The following is a 27922-nucleotide window of genomic DNA, read 5'->3' as shown; positions in this document are numbered from 1 at the left end:
TCTTCATCATGTTGTGTATACCATATCTATATTTCTACAGAATCTCCAATCTATTAAGGATTCAGTTGGGATTATCTCTTCTCTTTCAACTTATATTCACCCAGTGTTTTTTCCATTAAATATGAAGAATTTTTACTTTCTGAATCCCATATGCAGAAAAAATCTATATAAGGAATATTATAATCCTTTGCCCAGTGAAGTACATGAAGAGATCCCAGTTGCCATCACCATGTCAGTGCACTCGGTAGCCAGGGATGCCTAAGTTTTTCAGGGTTTCCTGTATTAAGGCCATAAATAAATGAAAACTCAATCTCTTTAAATTCCAGAGTCCAGTGTTCTTCTCACTTTAACTTGATTTGAGAATTTTGCTTTAGTTGTCCCTATTGTTTTTTTTTTTTTTTTTTCTTTTTCGTGACCGGCACTCAGCCAGTGAGTGTACCGGCCATTCCTATATAGGATCCGAACCTGCGGCCGCTGGGAGCGTCGCCGCGCTCCCAGCGCAGCACCCTCCCGAGTGCGCCACAGGCTCGGCCCGTCCCTATTGTTTAATAAGACTGGATACTGAGTTCAGCAATTTACCGTGATTCTGAGAAGAAACTGAATCTTATGGAAGAAGGTCTGTCTCTGATTAACTGAGTGATTTTAACCAAGCCATGAATGTCTCTGGGCTTGTTTCTTCATCTGGCAAAAACAAACAAACAAACAAAAACAAAAGTGCTTGACTAAATAATCTCTGTTATTTCTTTTTTTTTTAATAAGTGGATCAAGATGGTAGATTAGGGCTGGCCAGTCAGCTCAGTTGGTTAGAGTGCAGCCTTATAACCCCAAGGTCATGGGCTGAACCACTGGCTGCCCCCAAAAGGAAAAAAACAAATAAATATGGTAGATTACAGACGTGATTCTACCTTCCCACTTGCTGAAATACTTGAAAATTGTAGAAAAGTTATTTTATAAATTTAAATTCCCAGGAGTGCTAGGAATAAGGAGAGTTATCATAGAAATGCCAGAAGATTTTAGTAGTTTTTGGAAGAGACCAGCTAAAACTTATAGGTGACAAATTTGGAGTACTGGTTTTAAAGTAACATGTCCCAGAGTACACAGTTAGCTATAGACAAACTGTGCTTTGAAGCCAGATCCAGGTTCCAGAGCCTGTGCTCCCAAACATTGTTTTCAATTGTTTTTCAGGGACAATCTCTATACAGCCCATGTGTTCATACTGCTGAACGAAGGAGATCAAAGAGATCTAAACTCCCATACCCACAGAAAAACATAATTGCAATGTATGAACATGTCCAGACTGATGACTATAAAAACCCAGAAAGTGGGTTGGAGGGTGGAAGTTTGTGGATGCAAAGTGCTTGGTTAAAATCAATGTGATATTTAAAGAACTCTACTTGAAATATTAGGGCACAACGCCTGAGTCTGATGTTTACTTTCAATGAGCATATTCACTCTCCTTATTCCCTTCTCAATTGACATTTTGTTCCCTGCACTGTGCATTCTGGCACTGTTTTCACCTGTCTCTTCGTGTCCTCTATCTTCCTTTGATAATTGAAAATCCCATTGTGTGCCAATCTTCATACAAGCTACTAGCCATGAGAAATTCAAAACAGATAGGAGACAAAAGCATAAGGAATTCACAGATTTTATGATTTATTCAGAGGAAGAAAGCCTACATTAGAGGGCAATTGCATTACATCATGTATACTTGCATGTGATCTTATACTGTAAATTCCATGATTGGAACAGTGACAGACGGCATCTAGTTCTATCTCTGATACAAAGATTCACCTCATTGGTGAGGCTCAGTTACTTTATTTGGGATATGGGAGACTTGGACCAGTTTTTCTCTAAGATCCATGCCTTTCAGTGGAGACCCCTTCTTATTTCCCCTCTTCAGTTATATTACACATATAGTTCATGGTAGGTAATGTTTAACATTCTTGGTAAAGTATTTGGTGTTCCTCAAAGAAATTGCAATGCACAGAGGCTGGTCTCTCCAGGAAATGATTTGCCATTTTATGGTTGAAATTCATCTTTTCTAATTACTTACTTGGGCAAAGATGGCCAGCGTTTTGCCTGACTTTCAAGTGATCTTTGCTCAGTCAGTGGAACCTGTAGTTCTTGGGATAGATTCATAGATGATGAACACTCATCTTCCTTCAAGTAAATGACAGCACTGGTGGTTTCCCATGCAAGGTCTATGCTATTCATTGATTGCCCTTTCTTTTTATCCCCAGTCTGGTCATATTTTACCCATTTCATTTCGACTTCACATGTCCTGCTCCTTGTTTTTTTTAGTCTTGATTCCTTTTGCCTTTCCTCTCAAGTCATATTTAACCAGGTGTCTTTGAGCATTCTTAAGCCTAAGTTATTGCTTTGGTGTTACTCACAGGAAAACTTGAGGAGGAATTTGTTCTTTTATATTTTAATTGTTCTTGCTCAAAATCCCTGATGAGAGATCCCCATATATTTATTTTGCTTATCTATTATTATTTTTAATGAATAATCTTGGATTCTTACCTTTCACATTATAGATTTTAATTTTAAGGTTCACTGTACCCCGTGGTTACCTTCTATTACTTTGAATTTAGACACATGAACATGATACATGTTGTTCATTATAGCCAGTGGTGAAGATCATTTTGTTTAATTGAATTTAATTAGAATGACAGGGAAGAGTATTTGAAATAAAAAATTCAGCTCAAAACTATGAAATAAATTCCAGGGAATCACAATTATTGAGTATATTTCTGCACAATTGATTAGCTCAACCTGGCAGTGAATTCAACACAGCTACTGAGATATTCCCCAACACTCCGTGGCTAGTGATATTCAAACACTAAGGTTTGAATTCATAATCATGAAACTATGGAGGTTAAGAGAAATTATAAATGCATTTTTTCAGCTGTGTTGCATGTCAGTTTATTCCATGCTTCTGTGTATTAAGTTGCTTGATTTATCTAGATTAGGGGCCCTCTACACATTTACCCTAAAAAAAAAAAAAAAATGAATACAGAATAGAGATATTTGTGATTTATCGCATTCTCCCTAGGAGGAAAAAAATATAATTAATTTAAAAAGCTTCAGGTCATTATAAGTTTTAATTAATTTTTAGATATAATTTTAGTTTGTTAAGGCTAGGAGAAGATGGAGAATAAATACAGCTAGTGGGTTAGAGCTACTTTAATTCTCCTGGTTTATTAAAACCTATCAAAGTCTTTGATGGTCTATGAAATCACGGTGTTCTATAAATTACAACCTCAAAAGATTTCCGAAACATATTTTAAGAAAGAAGTAAGTAAATTATAGGTTTTTCTTTTAAAATGTGTTTTATTATGTCATTACTTCAAATAATGTCAGTAACTTAGTACCAGTTTGAATGGTTATGGAACATTTGTAATTCAAGGGGGTGTGATTATCACTGTATATTCGACTTCAGCCAGATTACTTTTTATCGGCTCATGAATTTAGATGCAGTTCTTTTAGTTACATAATGCAGCTGTCTAGGGGTAGATATATGCAACTCTGCAGATTGGCTGCCATTGAAAACTTGTAGTCTGAAATTTGATAGTACAAGGTAGGGAAGGATTGCTGGCTCTCATGGGGAAAACATTTTGGAACAAATAGCTATAACAATGACAAAAAATGAGATTTGAGTTAGCTACTTCCCAGGTGATATTTTTGCTCTATATCCATATGTATAGTGGAGGGAGAAAAAAAATCAGTCCCTTTGCGTTTATTTCTAATGCCCATCTATATATGATAAATGTCAATTTCTCCAACATCCAACAAAATAAGGCCTCCCTGACCCTAAGAATCATTCACTTAACTGCCAAATTTATTCTCTCCATTTAACGTGACTTTATTACCAATATTTGCCATCAACAATTTTCAGTCCATCAGCTGATGGACTTATGCATTCTCCCTTCATTAATGCTCACATAAGAAAATAATTCCTAATCTTCAAAGGCTTAATGTGCACACTGTATACTCTTTTTAAAAATGTACAATGAGTAAGGAAAGTCAAAGACTTTACACAGACTTGATCACAACTTCTGAATGACAACAGGGTACTGACGTAATGGGGGACGGAACAGCTTCGCAGTTCATTCATGTATACTTGTGTCTATTTATTACAAAAGTTTTCATGCAGGATTCTCAATTATGAGTAATGTGATGTATGTCAATTAGAAAGTCAATACACTGGAAATGTTGATACTGTTACATGTTAAAGGAAAAAAATATTTAATGATACTTGTAAAAGTACAATAAGGAAGATTTTATTCAGGACCATAGTGATGGGTATACAGACCACTGCAACAGGATTTTGCAGTGGGAATTTATTCAGGACCATAGTGATAAGTATAGGAACCACTGCAATGAGATTTTGCAAAGGGATTGAGCTCAACTCTAAATACTGCATGGGCAAACAGGAATTTTTAGCCAAAGAGCAGGGTGAGATCAGTGGATAGAAAATTACTGAGAAAAAAACATCAGGGGCAAGTAGGATTATGGCTAAAAAGACCTCACAAGATTCTTCCTGAAGATAAGCCAAAATGATCAGATATCATCTGGGAGATGATGAGGAAGAGGAATCCAATCATATACAGAAGGTGAACATATATCTAGAGTAGGGGAGGGAGGGTTCTTGCTAAACTGACTTAACAGGATTCTTTGCTAAAACTGGATTTTACAAGGAAGTGCACAGATGGTCCTAGGAGAAGTTTCAGTAGACAAACTAAAGTTTGGTGAAACAAAAAGAATCTTTGTCAAAACTCACAGTCAATGTTAGAAAGAGAAGCCATAAGAAGACTATAAGGAAGACTACATTTTAATAAAAATATAACATCAGATACACAGTTTTAAGGTTATGAAATCCTCTGTCTGAACCTACTATGGCATCCTTTTCTCCATCCTTCTTGTAGAACTTAGTAACCTTCTGTTTTAATACTAAGTGAGGAACGCCTAGCTAAACCCAGACTGATGAGAGAGGGAATCCAGGATGAATGATGAATTTGCTGGGTAATGGTGGTTAAGAAGTGAAAGGCCAAACATCAAAGGAGAGAGCCTGAGTGTTGGCAAGGAGGTAGTAACCACACATGTGAAGAGACAAGCAAGCCCTGTGCAGAAGCATATGGTGTCATCATTAAAATAGGGAAGAAAAATGCATATTTTGTGGGATTGCATAGAATTTTGGAAACAAGCTATTTTGTTTGTGTGTATCATTGTTGGTTTATTACTCTTCTCTCTAGTATTAAGTAGGTATTCTGGTTAGTGTTATGAAAATGTTATCTCATATGGGCCTTGATACAGGTTTGTGGAGTTTATAGAATTATCACTCTTTTCGAGAATAGTAAAACCAATTCACGGAGAAGAAGCAACTTTTGAGGGCTCACAGCCAGTCATTGGCAGACATGCAACTTGAGACTAAGTCCAAGCATTGTGTTTTTTTTTTTTCTCCAGGCACAGGGCTTGCTAGGAGGAATAGTGAAAGTGCAGGCAGAAAAAAACTTCTTGACAGGATGGAATGCTTGACCAAATAAAATTTAATTAGAGCAGGTGCATTTAGTTAAAATACAAATACAAACTACAAAAGCCCATCATAAGTATGGAAGATTTAAAGTCAATTTGTAAAAAAAAAAAAAAAAAAAAGTCCTTAATTCACCACATGCTCAATGGGTCACCCACTAGGTATTATCCTATGCTTGATTCAAAGTTTGATTCCAAAAGAACTTATCAGGGAAAGATGAGAGGGTAGTTAAGACCTGACATGATACATGCCTCCTGGGGCAAGGTAGTTAAGCAGAAGATGATCCAAATATAGAAACTAACTGGGGCAGTACTCTAAGGCAAAGACAAGGTGGCTTAGAAAACAGCCAACATAGAGGTTTCCAGTCACGGAAGAGGAAAATCCAGGCTGTGATTCAAGCACAGGAGACTTAATAGTACGCAGCTATCTTTTTGTAGATGCAATATATCCCTTTTCTCCAAGCCACTAGGAGGAGCAAGAGGCAAGATTCTCCAGTCCAGAGTGATGGGCAAAATAAGGCACGATGGCAGGTTTTCTTATCATTCAGTGGTCATTATGGGAGACTTGTAGTCTTTGAACCTATCTAGAATATCTGCCTAAATAAATGTGTACCAAGGGTCATAAACATCCGTATAAACTGTATTAACTCAGAGGGAAAAGTGACTATTCCAGGAGACATGGGCCTTATCATCTGTACAAGTGGACACATACAATTAGCCATTACACTGCCAATGAAAATTCGCCAAAGAATTTTAAGTGAAACATAAAAGAATTGTCATTTAAAAGGAGCAGATTAAAATACATATTTTTGAGAATGTAAAATGTTCATGTGTTTTTATTTCCTTAAAGAAAAATAAAGAAACTCATGAAACAACTTGAAAATCCTTTAGTTATGATCAGTTATTTTAGCTGTGAAAGAGAAATTGTGTTTTCTTATTGGGTAAGTGAGAAGAAAAAAGAATAAAACGTCAAAGAACTACCTTAAACATAATTATCTTGGGAACTGGAGCAATATAAGTCAATGAAAAGCAATATCCTCATTATCAAAAACTATACAGTTTGGAAAAACTTGATGGGAACTAATAGTTGAACATTAAAAAATGCTACATTTTGGTATTTCACACCTATAATGAATTTTCTTAAGCTCTTCCAACACAGAAGCAAATTAACCCTAAAAGTATGATCCTGCCATACTGAACATACTTATTCCAACAGTATTATCACCAGGTGGTGACATGGAAAGATTGGTAAGGTCCAGGTAATTATGGTACCAAAGGAAACAAGATGAAGAAAGATGATTTTGATCTTATTCTGTAGTAATAGAAGGGTAACACCTAGGACAAGAAAGGTGACTCTACTGTTTTGCTCACACTCGAGAGATCACATTTTAGTTGCATGAATTATAAGGCACTATGTTTATTTCCAGTCTTTACAATATCATCAACTATGTTGGATAGGATTTGTGGAGCTTATTTGCCACAGCTGTAGAAAATTACCTTCTAACTTTTAGACATATATGTTACTATTCGTGTATTTCCCAAAGATTGAAATTAGACACACCATGGTAAATTGGACTTACCCTCAAATTTGCTTATATCCTATGATATCAATGTTTGTGTAAGGCTGCAACTCGAGCACACTGCTCTCTCCTTTCTTCAAGGTATTGAGAGCATTTAATAAGCACACCCAATCCAAGGCAGGAGTAACATCATGGTATATCTTTCTCTGTTCAGTTTGTATTTTTAAGAAGGACAACACAGAAAAGGTAATAATTAACTAAAAGATGAAAAAGTAAATTTTTAGACATCATGCCACATTGCTAAAAAGAGTCCTTCAAAATATCCCTGAAATGACCTCATAGAAGTACCTAGTTTCTCTTATACATAAAACGGTCTGAAAAGAAACTGAGGATGTATTATGAATAATGAGGCTGAATTTTAATAAAAACCATTTCTTTACTAATTGAAAGGTACATTCCATCAAACTGAAAAGAATGTTAATCTAAGTGCTATTCTCCTTACATTTGGGAGCCTTGATTCATTCTATTAAAATTCTTCTTTACTTTATCAATGACTTAAGATAACAGAGAAACAATGTTTATTTTGTAAACAGGGAATTTTCTTGAACACAATCTTGATAAGAAATGTTCCCATGTTTTTATAAACAGAAGAAAGTTTCTAGTATAATAGAGCACCAACACAGTCTACAGTTGTACAATTTAGGACATTGATTGGTGAAATAATTTTCTCAATTCAATATAAGAGGTTATTAATTAAGTATTACATAGCCGATATTTGGTTGAATTTTCCATAGTATAAGGTGACTTCACAAAGTTTGTGGAAAAGTGAAATTAAAAGATAAAAATAAGAAATACAAACTTTATTTCTAAACAAAACTCCACCAAGTTCAAGATATATTTGTAAGCAACAATACCATCCATTTAGTCCATCCTTAAAGAACTGAGGATTCTGGGAATTGAACCATGTCAATGCATTCTTTTTTACATTATTAACTGAGGACAAATGTATATACTTTAAAGATTTTTTAAGATTAGGAAACAAAAAGAAGTTAGAAGGAACCAAATCAGGACTGTAAGGTGAGTACCTAATAATTTCCCATTGAAACTCTCACAAAATTGCCCTTGTTTGATGAGAGGAATGAGCAAGATAATTGTCATGCTGGAGAAGGACTCTCTGGTGAAGCTCTCCCAAGTATGTTTCTCCTAAAGCTTTAGCAAACTTTCTGAAAACATTCTCATAATAAGAAGATGCTATTGTTCTGTGGCCCTCCAGAAAGTCAACAAGCAAAATGCCTTCAGCATTCCAAAAACTATTGCTGTAACCTTTTGCTCTTGACAGGTCCACTTTTGCTTTGACTGGACCACTTCTGCCTCTTGGTAGCCATTGCTTTCATTGTGCTTTGTCTTCAGGATTGCACTGGGAAAGCCTTGTTTCATCTCCTGTTAAAACTTTTTCAAAGAAATGCTTCAGGATCTTGATTCCACTTGTTAAAACTTTCCATTGAAATCTCTGCTCTTGTCTGCAGCAGATCTGGATGCAATAGTTTTGGCACTCATCAAGCACAAAGTTTGCTCAATTGTAATTTTTTTGGTCAGAATTGTGTTGACTGAACCAGTGGAGATGTATATGGTGTTGACTATTGTTTCTGCTGTTGAATGGTCATCTTCTTTAACTAGGGCATGAGCAAGATTAATCTTTTCCTCACAAATCAATGTGATAGTCTGCCCCAGGAGGCTTGATCTTGAATATCATTTTGTTCCTTCTTAAAACAAGTTATCCATTTGTAAACTGCTGATTTATTTGCAATATTGTCCCCATAAACTTTTTGTAAGGCCTCAATGATTTGACCATTCTTCCACCCAAGCCTCACCATAAATTTGATATTTGTTCTTGCTTAAGTTTTAGTAGAATTGATGTTGCTCTGATAGTGGCACTTTTCAAAATGATTTCTTCTCTTTGTTTGTGTCTCAAACTACATTCTGTATATACACGTTATAACAAGTTAGTACAAGTTTATTTTGGTGTAAAAAGATTTTGAAATCCATATAGTTTTTCATAATATCCATTATCCATGAACTTTTTGAAGACTTTTCACATAGTCTCCTCCTTCAGGGAGCAGAAATTCTACCTGAGGAAACCAGACATTATAACAGAATCAGTTAAATGATCATATAAAGCAATATAGAAATAAATGTATGAATAGGTTATTAATTGGTCACAGAAACAATTAACCTAACATTTGCAAAGCCCAGCACAAGCATACAAATAAAGACCCACATATAATGTATGTAAGTATTTAAAAGTTATAAGCCTTCATAACCATCTAAAAGGCCAAGTTTGAATTTGGGATTCTCAGAGTCACTGTACATCTGCTAACACATTCAGTTCAAAGAGAGTTACTACCAACCATTCTTCTACTGAATTCTGTTCCTTTTTACAGGAAGCCCTGGCTCTGGACCATACTGTGAGCAAGACCTCTTCTGCAGGCATGTAGTTACCTCAGTCCACACATTCAAGTTTCTTCCACCTTTTCTACAGCCAGTCTTTTGTCAGTGCACATGCTAGTGGCAGAAACTACATTCCAGAGAAAGAAGCTAGGGAAGAGACCAGCTGTCTGGTTGAATTGAATATTGAAGGGGGTCCCAAAACATGAGTAGGATTTGAGATTCACTAAGAAAATTAGTCCATTCTAAACAGGGTAAAAAATAAGATCAAAACCATGGAGAAAAAAATTATATTAGATGGTAAGGCTGTAGGTGTTTTGTTTTGTTCTGTTTTGTTTGATGGAACTTCCAAGAACAGAGAGTTCATGTTAGAGAACTATGACAACCAAGACAAATATTCTTCTTCAATGATCATGCTCATTACCTGCAGAATTATGATTTTAAAAACCTTAAAATTGAAGACAAGATACATTTTCTTTCCTTCTCATTTGTATATCTGTTCTAATAGTGGCTTTTATTCTTTCTCATGTATTTATGGCAACATATCTCTCTTTTGACTCCAGATGTAAGACTCTCTTGAGGATTTGTTGAAGAATTGGTCTTATGGTGGTGAATTCCTGCAGTATTTGTTTGTCTGGAAAGGATAATATTTCTTTGCATTTCTGAAGGAAAGATTTGCTGGGTTTAGTATTTTTGTTTGGCAGGGTTTTTTTCTTTCAGCACTTTAAATACTTCATTGCACTCTCTCCTGGCCTGTAGAGTTTCTGTTGAGAAGTCTGCTGTTAGTCTGATGGGGATATCCTTAGATTAAAACAGTAATCAGCAGTCTCCCAACAAAGAAAAGCCAAGGACCAGATGACTTCTTGGCAGAATTCTGCCAAAACTTTAAAGAAGAATTAACACCAATCCTTTTCAAGCTTTTTCAAAAAATTGAAACAGAGGACATTCTCCTAAACTCACTCTATGAGGCCAGTATCACCATGATATGAAAATCAGACAAAGACACAACAAAAAAAGAAAACTACAGGCCCATATCCTTGATGAATGTGAATGCAATAATTCTCAACAAAGTATTAGCAAACAGAATTCAACAGTACATCAAAAATTTATACACAGTGATCAAGTGGAATTCATCCCAGAGAAGCAAGGATGGTTCAATACATACAAATCAATAAATGTGAAACATCATATCAACAAAATCAAGGGAAAAAAATATGGTTATTTCAATACATGCAAAAAAAAGCATTTGACAAAATTCAGCATTCCATCATAGTAAAGATTCCTATCAAACTAGCTATAAAAGGAAAGTATCTCAACACAATAAAAGCCATATATGACAAACTCACAAATAACATAATCCTGAATGAGAAAAAAGCTTTCAGCTTTTTCTTTAAGAACAGGAACAAGACAAGGATGCCCATTCTCATCGTTCCTATTCAACATAGTATTGGAAGTATTCACCAGAGCAATCAGGCAGGAGAAAAAAATAAAAATAAAACACATTCAAATTGGAAAAGACAAAGTCAAACTGTCCTTGTTCCCAGATGAAATAATCCTATATAGAGAAAAATCTATAACCTCTACCAAAAACTCCTAGAGCTGATAAATGAATTCAGCATTGCAGGAAACAAAATCAATACATAAAAATCAGTATTCTTATACACCAACAACAAACAAGCAGAAATAGAAATCCAAAAAACAAACCTATTTACAATAGCTACCAAAAGAATAAAATACCTAGGAATAAATTTAACCAAGAAGGTGAAAGATCTCTACAAGGTGAACTACAATACACTGCTGAAAGAAATTAAAGAAGACACCAAAAGATGGAAAGGCATTCCATGTTCATGAATTGGAAGAATTAATGTTATGAAATGTCCAGGCTACCCAAAGCAATCCACAGATTCAGTGCAATCCCCATCAAAATAACAAAAACATTCTTTACAAAAATAGAAAAAAAAGATCCTAAACTTCATATGGAACCACCAAAGATTCCATATACACAAAGCAATCCCGAACAAAAAAAATAGAGCTGAAGGCATTACATTACCTGACTTCAAATTATACTAAAAGCTATAGTAACCAAAACAGCATGGTACTGGCACAGAAAAAGACACATGGACCAATGGAACAGAATAGAGAGCCCAGAAATCAACCCATATATTTACAGACAACTGATCTTTGACAAAGGCAGCAAGAACATACATTGGGGAAAGGACAGCATCTTCAGTAAATTGTGCTGAGAAAACTGCATATCCATGTGTACAAGAATGAAACTAGATCCATAGTCTCACCATATATCAAAATCAACTCAAAATAGAGCAAATAAAAATATAAGACCTGAGACTATAAAACTTCTAGAAGAAAATATAGGGGAAATACTTCAGGATATAAGACTGGGCAAAGACTTTATGAATAAGACTCCAAAAACACAGGCAACAGAAGAAAAAAATAAACAGGATTATATCAAACTAAAAAGCCTCTGTGCAGCAAAGGAAACAATCAACAGAGTGAAAAGACAACCTGCAGAATGGTAAAAAATATTTGCAAACTATACATCTGACAAGGGATTACTATCCAGAATACACAAGGAACTCAAGTGATTTAACAGTTAAAAATAATAATAATAATAATCCAATAAAAAAAAGTGGGCAAATGAGCAAAATAGACATTTCTCAAAGAAGACATACAAATAGCCAACAGGTACATGAAAAAATGCTCCATATCACTGATCATCAGGGAAATGCAAATGAATACCACATTGAGATATCATCTCTGCCCCATTAGACTGACTGTTATCAAAATGACAGAGAATAACAAATGCCGGTGAAGATGTGGAGAAGAGGGAACCCTTATACACTGTTGGTGGGACAGTAAATTAGTATAGGCATTATGGAAAACAGTATGGAGATTTCTCAAACAACAACAGATAGAACTGCCATTCGATCCAGCAATCCCACTACTAGGTGTATACTTGAAGGAATGGAAATCATCACGTTGAAGGGATACCTGCACTCCCATGTTTATCACAACTCTATTTACAAAAGCCAAAATAGGGAACCAACCTAAATGTCCATCAAAGGATGAATGGATAAGGAAAATGTGCTATATATACACTATGGAATACTACTCAGCCATAAAAAAGAATGAAATACTTCCATTTGCAGCAACATAGATGAGCTTGGGGAAAATTATGTTAAGTGAAATAAGCCAGGCATAGAAAGAAAAATATTTCACGTCCTCACTCATAACTGGTAGGAGAGAGAGGGAGGGAGGGAGGGAGGGAGAAAGAGAGAGAGAGAGAGTGCAACAATAATAAGTTGAACTTTCAGAAGGAGAGAACAGGACTATACTTACTAAGATCAGAAAGGCAGAAGGGGAGAGGGTTAGGGAGAAATTGGGTAATAGACACAAAGAATGATTACATTTTGTAACAATGAATATGCTAAAAATACTGATTTGATCATCACATATTGTACACAAACACTGATAGTCAACTCTATACCCCACAGACATGTATAATCAATTATGTTTCAATTAAAAAAAAAAAAAAAACAGGGCCGACCCGGTGGCTCACTCGGGAGAGTGCAGCGCTAGCAGCGCAGCAGCGCTCCTGCCGCGGTTCGGATCCTATATAGGGATGACCGATGCACTCACTGGCTGAGCGCAGTGCGGCCGGTCACACACACACAAAAAAATAAAACCCTGAAGTTAAGGTTTTCCTCACTTTAATTCAAGAAACCCTTTTCAGCCTCACTGCCCATTATTTTCTTGTCCCCCATCTCCATTTATTTTTCCTGAACAAAGAACATGATATTTGACTCGACAATGAAATTTAGCACAAATCAAGGAAAAGCTTAGATATATATGGCTAAAATACATTTATGTTCCATACATGAGTATACCTATTACTTTGGTTTAGCTTACCGTTTCTCACTTATGAAAATTTTAACTTTTACATCTTAAGTTAGTGATTTTTTTTCAGGCCAAATATACATGCTCCATAGCAATCCCTTCCAACTCTTCCAATCCTTTTCAGTTTTCAGCTCATTTCAAGTACTGACTAATCATGGAAGCCTTTCAATTTCCATGGGAAACAAATGGATCTTTATTCTATAGTGTTATAGAAATGTATTTACATCATATCATGTATTTATATAAATTTTACTACTGAATTGTAAATGTCTTAAGAACAAAGATCATGTCTTAAACATACATTTAACAAAACACCTACCAGAGTCCCTGATATATTGTTAACAATAATTATGAACTCATTTGATCATTGTTCAATAAAAACTAATACAACAGACCTTTTAATTTAATGGTACAAAATAAATAAATAAAAATAATTTAATGATAGTACAATAAGTGACAGACTTAATCTCTCAAATAAGTAAGCCTGCTGGAACTTACAAAGGTCATGGGGTACTTATATCATCCATCAATTTCTTAAAATGCCAAGAAAATAGTTCACTTCTTTACTATCAGTCATACTCGGCAATTAATGCCAAAAGATTCTTCATCCTGAGAACGTTGTCTTAGTACAGTTACAGTGTGGATGCAAACTTGGTTTTAGGGAATCCTATTGGAGTTTTTGGTGCTTTCTCTAGTTTATGTCCCATTTGTCACAAGATTCCACCTTACTTAAGGAAAACCACCAAAACACTGAAATGCTGCCTGTCAGCATTCACAAACTTCACGGAGCGTCAGCCATGACAGCAAACATCAATAAGCTCCATGAAGTGATTGGCACTGTCCATCAATCATGGCTCCAGTGCAAAGTGAAAGGGAGGTTTTTCTTTACAGTGGATATACTAGAGAGAAAACACGGTTGTTTTGGGTGAGTTTGTGTATAAATACCATGCTTCAATATTGTGAACATAAATGACTTCCACCAATTATTTGCTTTTTTTCTTTATGAATTGTTTTGCTCCATTAAAGATAATAAAATATCAAGTAGCATAACCAGGTTTGGGACCAGAAGAAAATAATCCTGATGATAATGCTGTTGGAATAAGTGTATTAAATATGGCAGAATCATACTTTTAGGGTTAATTTACTTCTGTTTATGAATTGCTTATGAAAAGTCAATGTCGGTATGAAGTATCACAATGTGGCATTTTTTTTATTTTCAACTACTAGTTTTCATCAATTTTTCCCAAACTGTGCAGTTTTTGATAATAAAGACATTGCCTTTCATTGATTTATATTACTTTTCTCCTAATTTGGTTGGGATTGAGATTTTAAAATAGAAATTTATTTTCCTTTCTCAGGAGTCTCTGGAATTTTAAGAAAATAAACTGATGAGAAATCTAATCTGATAATCAGCTGCAAACTGTCTCTATAATATCAAAAAATTCATAACTTAAAGATTCAGAGAATAGAAATTTGGATCTACAAATTACCAAGAATATGTGACATCCATGTGTGTTTCACATTTTACTCTCCATGCAGATTTCCACCATCATGGAGACAAGATGTATAAGACACAGAAGAGAAGACAAACTTTTTCTTTTCATTTGATAAGTTCTGAAAAGGAGTTAATAAGGGATCAATTAAATTTTTGAGGCCATATAGCTGGTTAAAACCAGAAGTAAAATTAGGGTTGGGACTCATTGACTTAAATGTGACAAAATATCATTGGCCAGATTGACATTTTTCATTAAAAAAAGTTGTTATCTCAATGCCCATTTTTAAAGAAACTTTTTTGAGCCTAAGGAAAGTAACAGACATAGTTTGATTCCCATATGGCCGTCTTTCAGTTTCCTCTCTTTCACAAATACAAACCATTCTCCACCCTTGACCCCAGCATTTACAAATGACAGGGCTCACACCCAAGATAAGTTGAGAGGAAGCAGATGACTCAGGGTCAGTTTATGCTCATTACTGAGCAAACCTCTCAAAACCCATATACAACTGCTACTGGCTCAGTCATTTCCACTTCCTATTCAAAGGAAAAAATATAATATAAAGCCCTCCATGCTGTTTTTATCATATATGGCCAAATCTACAATATCTCTTAAGTTCCCGACTGTGACCGACTGAGAAAACTCTTAGTAAAAAGAATCTTTTTGTTACTGAAAGTGTTTTTGACCTCAACACCTTCTTTGGCCTCTGCATTGGAACTCTGTGTGGCACATGAATGAAAATCAGAGAAAACTGCAAGGTCATCAGGCGATGACAGAAAACCAAGCAGTATCTGGGAGAAGAAAGATGCCAAAGCAAAAGCAGCTTTACTCTGTTTAGATAAACAGTCCCTCTTGGTTCTTCCATTCCCCATTACTGTGACTGACAGGCATCGCATGATCTGAGAGAGAGGAGAGAGATAAGCGACCGAGGAACAGGGGAGAACAAGTGTTTCTGGAAGATTTTAGTACCAGGTTGTGTGATTTCTGGCTTGCTCAGATGGAATCACAAGGGTGGCTGAAGAAAGCCTAACGTGTGAGTCTTTTGGACACCAACAACTCTTTATTTGAAACGAGATCCTACAACCTTTTTATTTGTCCTCTAAATTGAGATGAAAAAGGTATCCATTGTTTTGGTTTTAGCTCAGACATGTAAAGAGTTGGAAAGACACTCACTCCAGCCTTTACAAGAAATGAGGTGAGCAAACCAGAAAGTAACAGCTTTCCTTGAATCCATCAAAGAAGTCAGAAGTTGAGCAACTAACTTCCCCTAAGTTAAGGGAAAGACAGGTGCCTCCAGGGAGACACAGATCTTGAGCATTTGTTTACTAGGGACAGATGCTATAGGGAAAAGGTGTTTGTATCTTCATGCAGGTGTTTTTCCCCCCCACAAATCCCATGAGGAATTTACAGGAAAAATGGGTAAAAAAAGAAAAACAAAAAAAACCTGAGACAGCTATGCTAGTAGTGTATGTTGCTGGCTAGGGAAAGGAAATAGTAGCCTTTGAAGAAAAACTGCCAGGACTCATGTCCGTATCTCTCCCACAGGACAAAAGCATTAGGCCACTGGTGGAAAGCTACAATAGCTGTAGAAGAGGAACAGGGGAAACCTCTCTGTGCTGACCCAGCACTGCAGGGGAAGCAGGGCAGGAGAACTTGTGAGAGCCACACCCTGAGACCCAGAGACATAGCGTTTGCCTAAGACTGATGCTTAGAAATATCCCCTTCTCCCAGTCTTCACTACCAACTAACAGACAGAGAGTAAAACAGCCATGAAATACAGCCAGGAGAGATACAAGAGAAAGATTGTCTCAGGGACACCATGCAAAGGGGAAGTCCCAAAGCCACAGTGGAGGTGGGAGCAGACATTGAAAAAATTACCTCTGGGAGTGAAGCCAACACCCTAAACACACACAATCACTAGAGGGGTATATAATCTGTGGTGCCCTGAGGGTAACAATGGAATCGGCAAAGCTCAAACACAACCTAAATCCTGACTATATTAAAAATAAACCCACACGCTAAATGTGTAGTGATAGGAAATTTGCATTCATCTCCCCCTGCTACAAAAAATATTTACCTAGGTACATCTACTGTGGTACATAAAATGCCTGACTTTCAATAAAAACATAAGCCATACAATGAGGCTGAACATAAACATACCTCCAAGAGACAAAAAAAAAAAAAAAAAAAAAAAAAAAAAAAAAAAACCTAGAATCAGAATAATCAGACAGGGATTTTTAAATAAATATTGTTAAAATGTTAAAAGCTCTAATAGAAAAGATAGACAACATACAAAACCAGGTGTGCCACTGTTGCAAAAAGATGGACACTATGGGAAAGAGTCAAATGAAAGTGGTAAAAATGAGAAGTGTGTTTAAAAAGTATCTTCAATGGCATCATCATTAAATTTGACACAGCTGATGAGAGAATCCACGAATGTGCAGATAAGCCAATATATATTACCCAAACTGAGACATGCAGGGGGGCGGGGGGGATGCAGACAGGGAAGAGACTGACAAAAAAAGAAGAAAGCATCCAAGAGTTAAGGGGCAGTATCAGACACTCTGATAACCACGTAACTGAATTCTGTAAGAAGGAGTAAACAGAGAAGATATTCTGGAAGGAATAATGGCCAAGAACTTCTCAAAACTAATGACAGACACCAGCCCATAGATCCAAAAACTCAGACTATTACACACAGAATAACATTCCCCCCCCACACACACTGCCCATATGTACCAAGGTATATCATACTCAGAATGGTGAAAAACAAACAGGAAAAGAAAACCCTGAAAGAAGACAGAGAAAAAGAGCACAACAAACACCAACAAAGAACTAAGGGAAAGAATTATAGGTAATTTTTATCAGAAACTATGCAATAGGAAGACAATGAGGGGACATACTTAAAATGCAATAATAATAATAATAATAATAATAAATTAATTAATTTTAAAAAATAAAAAGAAAGAAATGAAAGAAAACAAAACCCTGTCAACCTAGAATTCTCTCACCATCAAAAATATCCTTCAGGGCCGAGCCTGTGGCGCACTCGGTAGAGTGCTGCGCTGGGAGCGCGGCGACGCTCCCGCCGCGGGTTCGGATCCTATATAGGAATGACCGGTGCACTCACTGGCTGAGTGCCGGTCACGAAAAAACGACAAAAAAAAAAAAAAAAAAAAAAAAAAAAAAATATCCTTCAGAAGTGAAGGCGAAATAAGGACTTGCTCAGACAAACAAAAACTGAGGAAATTCATTTTCAGCACTACCACTCTGCGAGAAATGCTCAAAGGAGTTCTTCAGGAAGAATGAAAATGATAGACAGAAATGGAGCTACACAAGAAATAAAGAGTACTGAAAATGGAATAAATAAAGGCAAACTAAAATTTATTTTGTTATATAAGTACTCTAAAAAAATAATTGTCTAAAGCAAAAATAGTAAATATTAGTGTTTATACCATATGCAAAAGCAAAATACATGACAACAATACACAGATATAAAGGAGTCATTTGGAATGCACTGTTGCAAAGTCCTTCCACCAAATGGGAAGCAGTATAACATTATTTGAAAGTAATATTTAATTAACTAAAAACATATCAGCCCTACGGTAATGATTAAAAATATAGGTATAAGTAGTATATCAATGCAAGAGATAAAACAAAGTAAAAATGATCAACTGACCCCAGAAAAAATAGAAAAAAAAAAAAAAGGACAAAGGAAGCAAAGAATAGATGTAACAGAAAATATCTAGCAAGATGGTAGATTTTTAAAAAGACATAAAAATTAAAATGACAATCAATATAAAAATATTTTTAAAAATTCTTAAAGGTAACTCACTTCCCAGAAATTCTGAAGTTGTATTTGTTAATTTTTGCATAGATTATACTAACCTCAATTTTTTCCCATTGAATTGTGGTAATGGATTTTTTTTTTTTTTTCTGTTTCCTATAATGTCAGATAACATGGGAATGCATATTTTCTTACATAACTTTGGAACAAAGTATTTCACTACCGGTAAATGATATTACTTTAAATAACGTGACATTTTAAAAGCTATTTTTACAGTAACATAGTATTTGAGTGAGCTGCAGAATGATGTGACATCTGGGTTCATATGTTAGCTTTGCAATTTATATGCTGTGTGGTATTAAAGATGCTCCTAACCATTCTTAGTCTATTTTCTCAGAATAAAATGTAGATTTAAATATACATTTATCAGGGCTGTTTTCAAGATTAAACAAAATTGATAATCTGAAAAAGTCTCCTACAAGTCATTGATCAACAAATATCTATTGAGGCTGTTTAATGCTTTGAAAAAATTCTTAAGTGCTTAAGTTTATTTCTATACAAAGAAAGCTATTAAAATTATTTGGGGACTAGTATGTTAAAAATGCCTTTCCCCTTCGAACTTATTTTTTGTTCCTTAAGAAATGGCATAACTAATATAAAAGCTTTGGTTTGTTTAACTACTAGATTTATTGTGTTTAAAGTTGCATTGCTTAATTTTTCTCCATTACTGAATTGTAAAACATTAGCCTTTGAAATAAAAGATTAAAGTTTTTACCTTTACAGACTCCTTGCTACTGAATAATACCCTTGTGGAGCCATGGCAGTGCTAATGTCTGGAATCCTGTCCACATCCCAATTGTAGCACTCTTAATCTTGTTTGTGACATCAATTGTCTAGCTACTCAACTATTCCAGTTGTTGGGCTCTTTTACCTGCCAGTAATCCTGCTGACTGGGCCGATTGTTGAGCTAGGGCTGGGACTGGAGCCCCCAGACCCCTCAAGCCCATTCACAGACTGGGTCACAAACCCTTCATATGCCAGGCTGGATCACCAGACCCCACACACACCAGGCGGGTCACCAGATCCCTTCATGCAGATCTATGAGCTAGGTAACTGGACAAAAGGTCCTTGGAGCCATAGGTTGGAAAGCATGGCTGCGCCAGGCAGATGCCGGAGGTAGATGCCCACCCACCTGCTTCACTAAAACTCCTCTCTCTCTCTCTCTCTCTCTCTCCCCCCCCCGTCTCTGTCTCTGAAGAACACAAGAATAGCAACAAAACTAAAAGGACACATTGGTGCCCATGCACACTAATTCCATACACACATACACTATTTACTTACAATGAATGCTGAACCACACCCAACTGGACCTGAGATGAGGGCCCTGACCAAACAATTCTATTTTCCCAACAACCCTCTACCCAATCTCTAACCAACAGGTGGTCATTCAGCATCTACTTGAAGTCACTAGTCATTGGTAGCTCACTGTTTATCACGAGTTATTGGTAACACAGAGTTGTTGATTCTATTTTGAAACATTCTCATTTTTTCGTTTCTCAAGGAACTTTACTCTAGTGTACAAATTGTAAACATGCAGGGAGAAAGAGGCTGTATACTGATTTTGATCACTGAGTCTGGAAGTAACTTTGAGAAAGGAAAAGTGCCTGAAGGAACAGGGAATGGCAGCAAGGGCAGAGATGAGAATACAGGAGGAAGAAGGGTAAGGTGCCCTGAAGCCACATGACATTTTAGTGCACTTCTGTGATACTTGATATTGATATACCTAAATATAGCTAATTTCTCACGAAATACGACCAGAAGAAACCTGAGATAAAATGCATTTGGCTCCTGAGCTCTTTGTATAACCCTGTTGTGAGATGCACGGCCTCTTATTTTTCAGGATCAGGACCTATGAGTATGAATGTCTACATAAGCATAAATTTCAGAAATTAATTTGGTTCAATCCAGCAAATATTTATTAAAAGTCTACCATTTGGAAATTAAATGCAGTCAGCCAAATGGTTGATTGGTCCAGGAAAATCAACTTGATAAGACTAATTATTTGATTAAATAGACTGGATCAGCTGGGGAGCTGGTATCATGTGAAACAAAGACAGTGTTCATCTTTCCCAGAGACACTCACTTCAGAGTTTGTGAGGAAGTGTCAAGAATCTTTGCAGAAATCTTAACATTTTGACTATACATTGATGACTATATGAAGTCATTAATGACTATATTAACACTTGCACTTATCGTGTTATTTTACCCTAAAAAAAATGTTGCAATTCTGTTCACTTCACTTGCTACACCCCAGTTTTGCCCATCATCATCTCCTTCCTGGTAATAGAAATGCAATACCTCCTAACTGGTCTGTTTGCTTCAAGTCTGACCTCTTTCACCTACAATTCTTCATCAATGCATTCAGAAATATATCTTTAAAATTGGATTGGATTCAGGTCATTCCTCTCTCTGCTTAAATTATAAAGTAATTTTCTTAATATGTGGAATAAAATTTAAAGTGCAAACCATGGCTCATAGACCCTGCATAATTTGGTCCCACCTGCTTCTTCAGTATCATCTTTTGTCTCTGTCTCACATGGTCACAGCACTTATGCTACACTGGCTTTCTTGAATATTCCAGTTACTTTCTGTATGAGTAAGACTTCTTCAGAGAAACAGAATCAATAGGATGGCTCTCTCTATATATATATACACACACACACACAGACATACATATGCACATATATACATATATATGTACATACATACATACACACATGAGGGTACTTCAAAAAGTTCATGGAAAAAGAGCTTTCCACAAAATTTTTTTTATAAGAAATTGGCTCATGCAATTATGTAGGCTAACAAGTCCCAAGACCTACAGTTGGTAAGCTGGAGATAGAAGATTCAGTGGTGTAGTTGCAACGCAAGTGTGAAGGCCTAAGAACTAGGAGAGCCAATTATATAAGTTTCAGTCCAAAGGCCAGTGGCTTGAGACCTGGGAAGAGTTAATGTTTCAGTTTGAATATGAAGGAAGAAAAACCTGATGTACCACCTTCAAGGCAGTCAGATAGAAAAAAAATCTTCTATTATTTATTAGAGGGTCAACCTTTTGTTCTCTTTAGGCTGTCAACTGATTAGATGAGGCCCACCCCCAATAGGAAGGGCAATATGCTTTATTCAGTCTATTGATTAAAATGGCAATCTCATCCAAAAACATTCTCACAGCAACATCCAAAATAATGTTTGACCAAATATCTGGGCACTTTGTGGCCTAGTCATGTTGACACATAAAATTAGCCATCACATTTTCTCAAGTCAAGATATTTCTTATGCCTGGAAAACTCTTTTGCTGAACCATTGATAGGATAGCTCATATTCATCCTTCAGGTATACTTCCTCAGTGAGAACATCCCAGACTCCCCAATGCGCACTGGGTTCTCCCACTTCTTTAGTACCCCTTCTTTAACTGTCATACACAGTTAACCTTTTTCACCTTATAGTTACATATTTATTTTTGAGTTTATTTACTTAATGTCTATCTTCTTCACTAGACATTAAGATCCATCGGGGCAGATACTATATCACTGGTAATTGTCAATTCCTATTGGTATAAAGTACCAATTTCATTGGTATAAAGTAGGACTAAATAAATATTTGTTGAATAAATTAATGTGTAAATTCAGGATCCAGCAAGACCACTATGATAGAGGGAATGTGCCATTCATTACCTGTTTGCTTTCAGATCCTTTCCCTGCCTTTCCCCTCTTTTATTCTTATCATGGGGTCTGCCATTACCAATGGCATTTTCCAAACTCAGCTATCTCCTGTATAGGTTTGGCCAGTGATGAATAGTTAAGAGGAAAGAAGCAGCCAGTACATTTCTCTCTTTTTGCACCTTCTTCATGACTCCAGCTCCTACCAGGCAGAACCTCTATAGTTCTTGCTTCAACTGGGTAGCCCCAGCTCTGGTAGCACTGCTTCAATTGTCCCTTCATGTCTAGAGTTAGTAGTTTGCACTGTTGCCAATTTCTGGATTGCCCCACTGCCCTCTGATTTGCAGCTTAGCTATTCCTTGTATAATACGTTTCTCTTCCATAAGTAATTTTTCTTGATTTAACAAACATTTTGGTTTTCAAGATAGCACCACATAAAGGTCGATGTTTTCAAGATGGTACCTTGGATGATGCAAGGGGTTTGGGTTTGTTGTCTTCAATTGTCAAGTCCTGTTGGAGAAAAGTTAAAGAACAGCACCTCTCTAGAGATATCAGCGTTGGAATGTTTGATGGTGACCTCTCCCATACTTCTAAAGCAGTGTTCACCATATGACCGAAGTCTTGTTGAATTAAGATGCTTTGAAATGCTTCCTGTAAGCAGGGTGGGTTGTGGCACCAGTCTTTTCAAATTCTATAGACTATTAAACAGAGTTGCATTAGTTTCTAAGGGCTGCCATGAAAACATAGGATAAACTAGGTTACTTAAAACAACATAAATTTATTGTCTCATGGTAGTGGAGAATAAAAGTTTCAATCAAGATGTTATTCCAGCCATACTTTCTTTAAAGGCTCTAAGAAAGGATCCTTCTTTGCCTCTTCTGGCTTCCAGTCCCAGGCATTTCTTTGCTTGTGGCAGCATAACTCCAATTGGTCTCCACCTTCATGTGACCATCTTCCTTTATGTCTGTGTCTGTGGTCCAAATTTTCCTCTTCTTACAAGGACACCAATCAATTGGATTAGGGCCCACTCTAATGACTTCCTCTTAACTAAGTTACTTCTGCAAAGACCCTATTTCCAAACAAGGTCGCATTCACAGGTACTAGGTATAGGATTTTTAACATATCTTTTTTGGGGGGACTTAATTTCACCTCTATCAGTAGGGATGTAGAATTTGCAAGATTTCCCATTCCTTCTGCTCCTTCCTCCTTACAGTCTTACTGTTCCTCCCACTTCTGGAAAACTGTTTTCCAGTACTATATGGAGGATCAGGCAGGCTTTTTTAGGTTTTGTCATTAACAACATTCCTTAAAATTTCTTCATAAAAACAATAAGAACTTTTAAATAAGTAATAAAAAATATGAGATCCCCTTGGTCTAAAGCAATCAGTATGTCCAGGCCTTCTGCCCAGCTTGACCAAGCTATTGCATGCTGCTCATTGAAAACCTGTTTACTGCCAGGCGATTATGTTTATTGAAACTTTCATAAAAGCTGAAAATTAGATGCCTATTGCAGTGTCTGGTAAGGCACAACCCACATTGTAAATTTCTTAGTGATTCAGCAGTTTACATTGTAAAATATCAGAGTCAATGCTGAAAAAGACAATATTTTATTGGCTTCCTGGGGATCCTAACCTCAAATTCCCTTCTAACATTTTCTAACCCAAAGGGAATTCATCTACTGTCTCTAAACATAGCCTTGAATACATTATTTTAAGATCTATTATTTACTAGGCTGGTTAGCAAGCTTTTATCTCTTATTTATGATCAGGTAAGTTTTAATTGGAAGTAAGTTGGAAGTCATCCAAGCTAGGTGCATACAGTGGTCCCTGTTGTAAATTGATCTTACAAACACCTGCTTGTTGTGGGAAGTTATGCAAAATCATCCTTGAGCTGTTGCTTTTTCTTTTTTTCTCTCTTTCATTTTTAAACTTTTGAAGCACTGTGGAACTTGCCAATTAAATCAAGAAAACATAAATAAATCTCTGAATTTTAAAGGGATAGAAGAATCTTTGTTTAAAGTGTAGTTCTCTTGACTGAATTTTAATTAATCATTTTCATGTGTTATGGGGATTTTTATTGTTTTATATACAATGCCCTTGATTAAAAGGGTGTTAACCTAGTTTTAATAAGTGAAAAATAAGTTTAGGTTCTGTAACCTGAACGTAGAGGACAGATAGAGGGATAGAAAATTTGAAAAAAAGATCATAAATATATTTTGAACACCTATAATCTAAAATTTATATTTTTAGAACATGTTTGGAGTAATATTTTTATTTTTTTAGTCTATGAAACCAATATGAACAGGTTACCTCTAGCTCCTCAATGTGATTTTGGAAGCAGTGAGTAAAGGCTGGATTAAGAGGTTTCTGGAAGGCCAAGTTAAATCATTAATTGTAATTGGCATTCTATTCTTTTTTAAGCATGTGTTGGTGACTATATGTGCTTATTTTATTGTATTCCAAAAACAGCGTAACTTGAGAGAATCTGAATTCCAGTGCTGAAAAAGTCACTCTTTGCATATATATTCCACCCTCAATTACATGGGCTAATAGACAGGAACAGTTGTGTGATTGATTCAAAGAAAAAGAGATTATTCACAATTGTCCCCAAATTGCATTATATCACTTTTGCTGCAGCAGAATTGCTTTCCTGATTCTGTCTTGCTTGGTTCTTCAATGAGTTTGCCTCGGTACATTGTGAGATAGGGTGGTGGCCATAGTTTTTCCTCCTAGGTGGACAACAGTGGAAAATTATTCCTACAAATACACCCAATGTAATTCAAGCATGAATTGCAAACATACAATATAACACTTTAAATTTGACCTTTCCTACAGTTAACTTCTGAAAGTAGTAAAATAATGGTCATCGTGGGTAGCTTCCATTCTTAGTTGTGATCTTCCATCAGCTAAATTTTAACCTTTATCTCTGAGATGGATAGTCAGGCGGAATGACTGAATAAATGGGCCTGTTTCAGGAGAACAGTGCAACCATTAAGATACTTGGCAAATATGACTTGTGGGTAATCAGGCCAGTGATTTTGATCTCTTTGTATCTATTTCTGCTCTGTAAATGGGAATACATTTTTTTGTTATTAGTTGCTCAGGGCTGGTTAAACTGAATGAATTGTTGGTTTTCTCAAATATAATTGATGGTATAAACTTAAAGAAAAACAATTTCAGAAGAAGACACTGTAACAAAAAGAAAACAAGCCTGGAATAAAGACTTTCAGATTCTATTTGCCATGTTTCCATACATAGTAGTATATGAGCAGTGGATCAGTTAACATACTTCAGTTTCAATCTATATGACTTTAAGGGTTGAAATTTAAGGAACTGTGTCTTCCCTTGTATCTCAGTAATTTCTGAGAGTCAGTGATTTTACTTATTAAACTCACTTAAGGCCATTTTAGCATTTTTTTAACTTATATATTGCCCCAAATTTCTCCTAATTAAAAAAAGAATGTGATCCAAATTTTAATGAATGGTATGTAAGTTTCAGATCAGGCAGAGTACTTGGTAATACTATGACAGATATTTTTAATTGTAGCTAGAGGACTTTATGGAAAAGTTTAATTTCATTCATTTTTTATTTATTTATTCATTTATTCATTCAATGAATATGGGTGCCATATATATATATATTTTTTAAATTAAAATAGGGATTGTGCCAGGCATGATAAGATGTGCAAAGTGATATTATACCAGTACAGTTTACGTAGAAAGATAGCAAAATAAAATACGTAACATAAGACATTAAATCTAGACATAGCACAAAAAGGAAAAGAAGTTGCTTCTCATTAGTAAGATTGCTGCAAAAAGTGTTGTGAGTTCAAGTGAGAAAATTTGGAATTGGAAATAGGATTTGAAAGGCAAGTTTGGGGTTAGGAATTTTGAAAGAAATTGCAAAACAAGTGGAGGAGTTTGAAATGTGTCCTATTGATACTAGTGAACAATTATTGGTTTGCAAGTAGGACATTATTTCTTTTACCTAGAAATAAAATCAATTGTAGTTTTGCCCTAAAAATATAAATTTGGTGAAGAAAGGACAAGGGAAAAGCAGTGAAGTAGTCTGATAAAAAGATATTTTAATGGGCCGAACCCGTGGCGCACTTGGTAGAGTGCTGCGCTGGCAGCGCGGCGACGCTCCCGCCGCGGGTTCGGATCCTATATAGGACTGACCGGTGTACTCACTGGCTGAGTGCCGGTCACGAAAAAACGACAAAAAAAAAAAAAAAAAAGATATTTTAATGAATGCAAGCAGAAGTAAAAAAAAATCTACCATGGCAGAAGAACATGCTTGGGGCATATATCCAACAATTTTGGTTGATTAAATAATTGATAACTAATTGGATGACATAATTTGAACAGAAAACACATGGGGCAGGCAATTGAAATTCATGTTTGAAGGCCCCAGACTTTTACTTCTCCTTTTATCATTTCCTATCTACAAGTTCATTTCTTTATATTTGCCTTCTATTTTAAAATCCACTCTGTAAGTAAAAATAATAGCTTATATTTATTAAAATATTAGTTATGATTGGCTAGGTAATGCTGCAGTAGCAAACAATTCTAAAATCTAGTGGCCTCACTGCTATGTCTGTGTGTGTGTGTGTGTGTGTGTGTGTGTGTGTGTGTGAGTGTGTGTGTATCTCACTCTGAGTTTGCTGTGAGACTGTATCCCTCCTTCAGGATAGCCAACCAGATCTTGATCTTGGCTCAGCACTCCAGGTCACTTTAGTCTTCTGGCATGCAGCATGACAACATATATTCCAATGACTGCTGTGAACAGAAAGATTCTTGCACTGGCTCTAAGTCACATCTGCTTGTAAAAGATGCGCTTCACTACAGCTCACATTTCATTAGCTAAAGAAAGTTATGTAGCCACACCTACATTTAAGGAGAGTAAGTGCAGTCCTATTGTGTATGCCGAAAGGAGAAAAACTAGAGATGCTAGTGAATAGCATTAATGTCTACCAAAAACACTTATTACATGTCAGCCACTGTTCTCAGCAATTTACATAAATTATTTTCATTTTGTGTATTAATTAGCACAACTATTCAATTGAGTAGGGACAAATTGTGTACTCCACCTCTGCAGGTGAGAAAACTTACAGTGGCATTGAACAGCTTTCTACTAGCACAAGGAGCAGATGAGGTGTGTCTCCAGACCATGTGGCTGTGGATGTGTCTCTTAACTATTACGTTATGCCTTCTTTTTAGCCATTACTTCTCTAAGTAGCATTTGGTATTTTAAAAGGGAACAAAACCTTAAGCTAAAAGTATGAAATACTAGCAGGTAGAAATTTGGGGTTCTCTATGAGGAAAAAAAATAATGATTATGGCTTGCCCAGTCACAAAAGAATTCTGTTATATAGCATGTTTCTGCTCCAAATTTGGAAGTTGAGATTTAGTTTCTACATAGAATAGAGAAACAGAATTCATCTGTCAAGATATAAAAGCATGATGTAGTTGAATATTTTAAAGAAAAAATATTATCTTGACTGTAGTCACATGT

The sequence above is a fragment of the Cynocephalus volans genome, chromosome 13 (genome assembly GCF_027409185.1).
Source record: "Cynocephalus volans isolate mCynVol1 chromosome 13, mCynVol1.pri, whole genome shotgun sequence".
Taxonomy (NCBI): domain Eukaryota; kingdom Metazoa; phylum Chordata; class Mammalia; order Dermoptera; family Cynocephalidae; genus Cynocephalus; species Cynocephalus volans.
Note: the sequence above shows the minus strand (reverse complement) of the source record.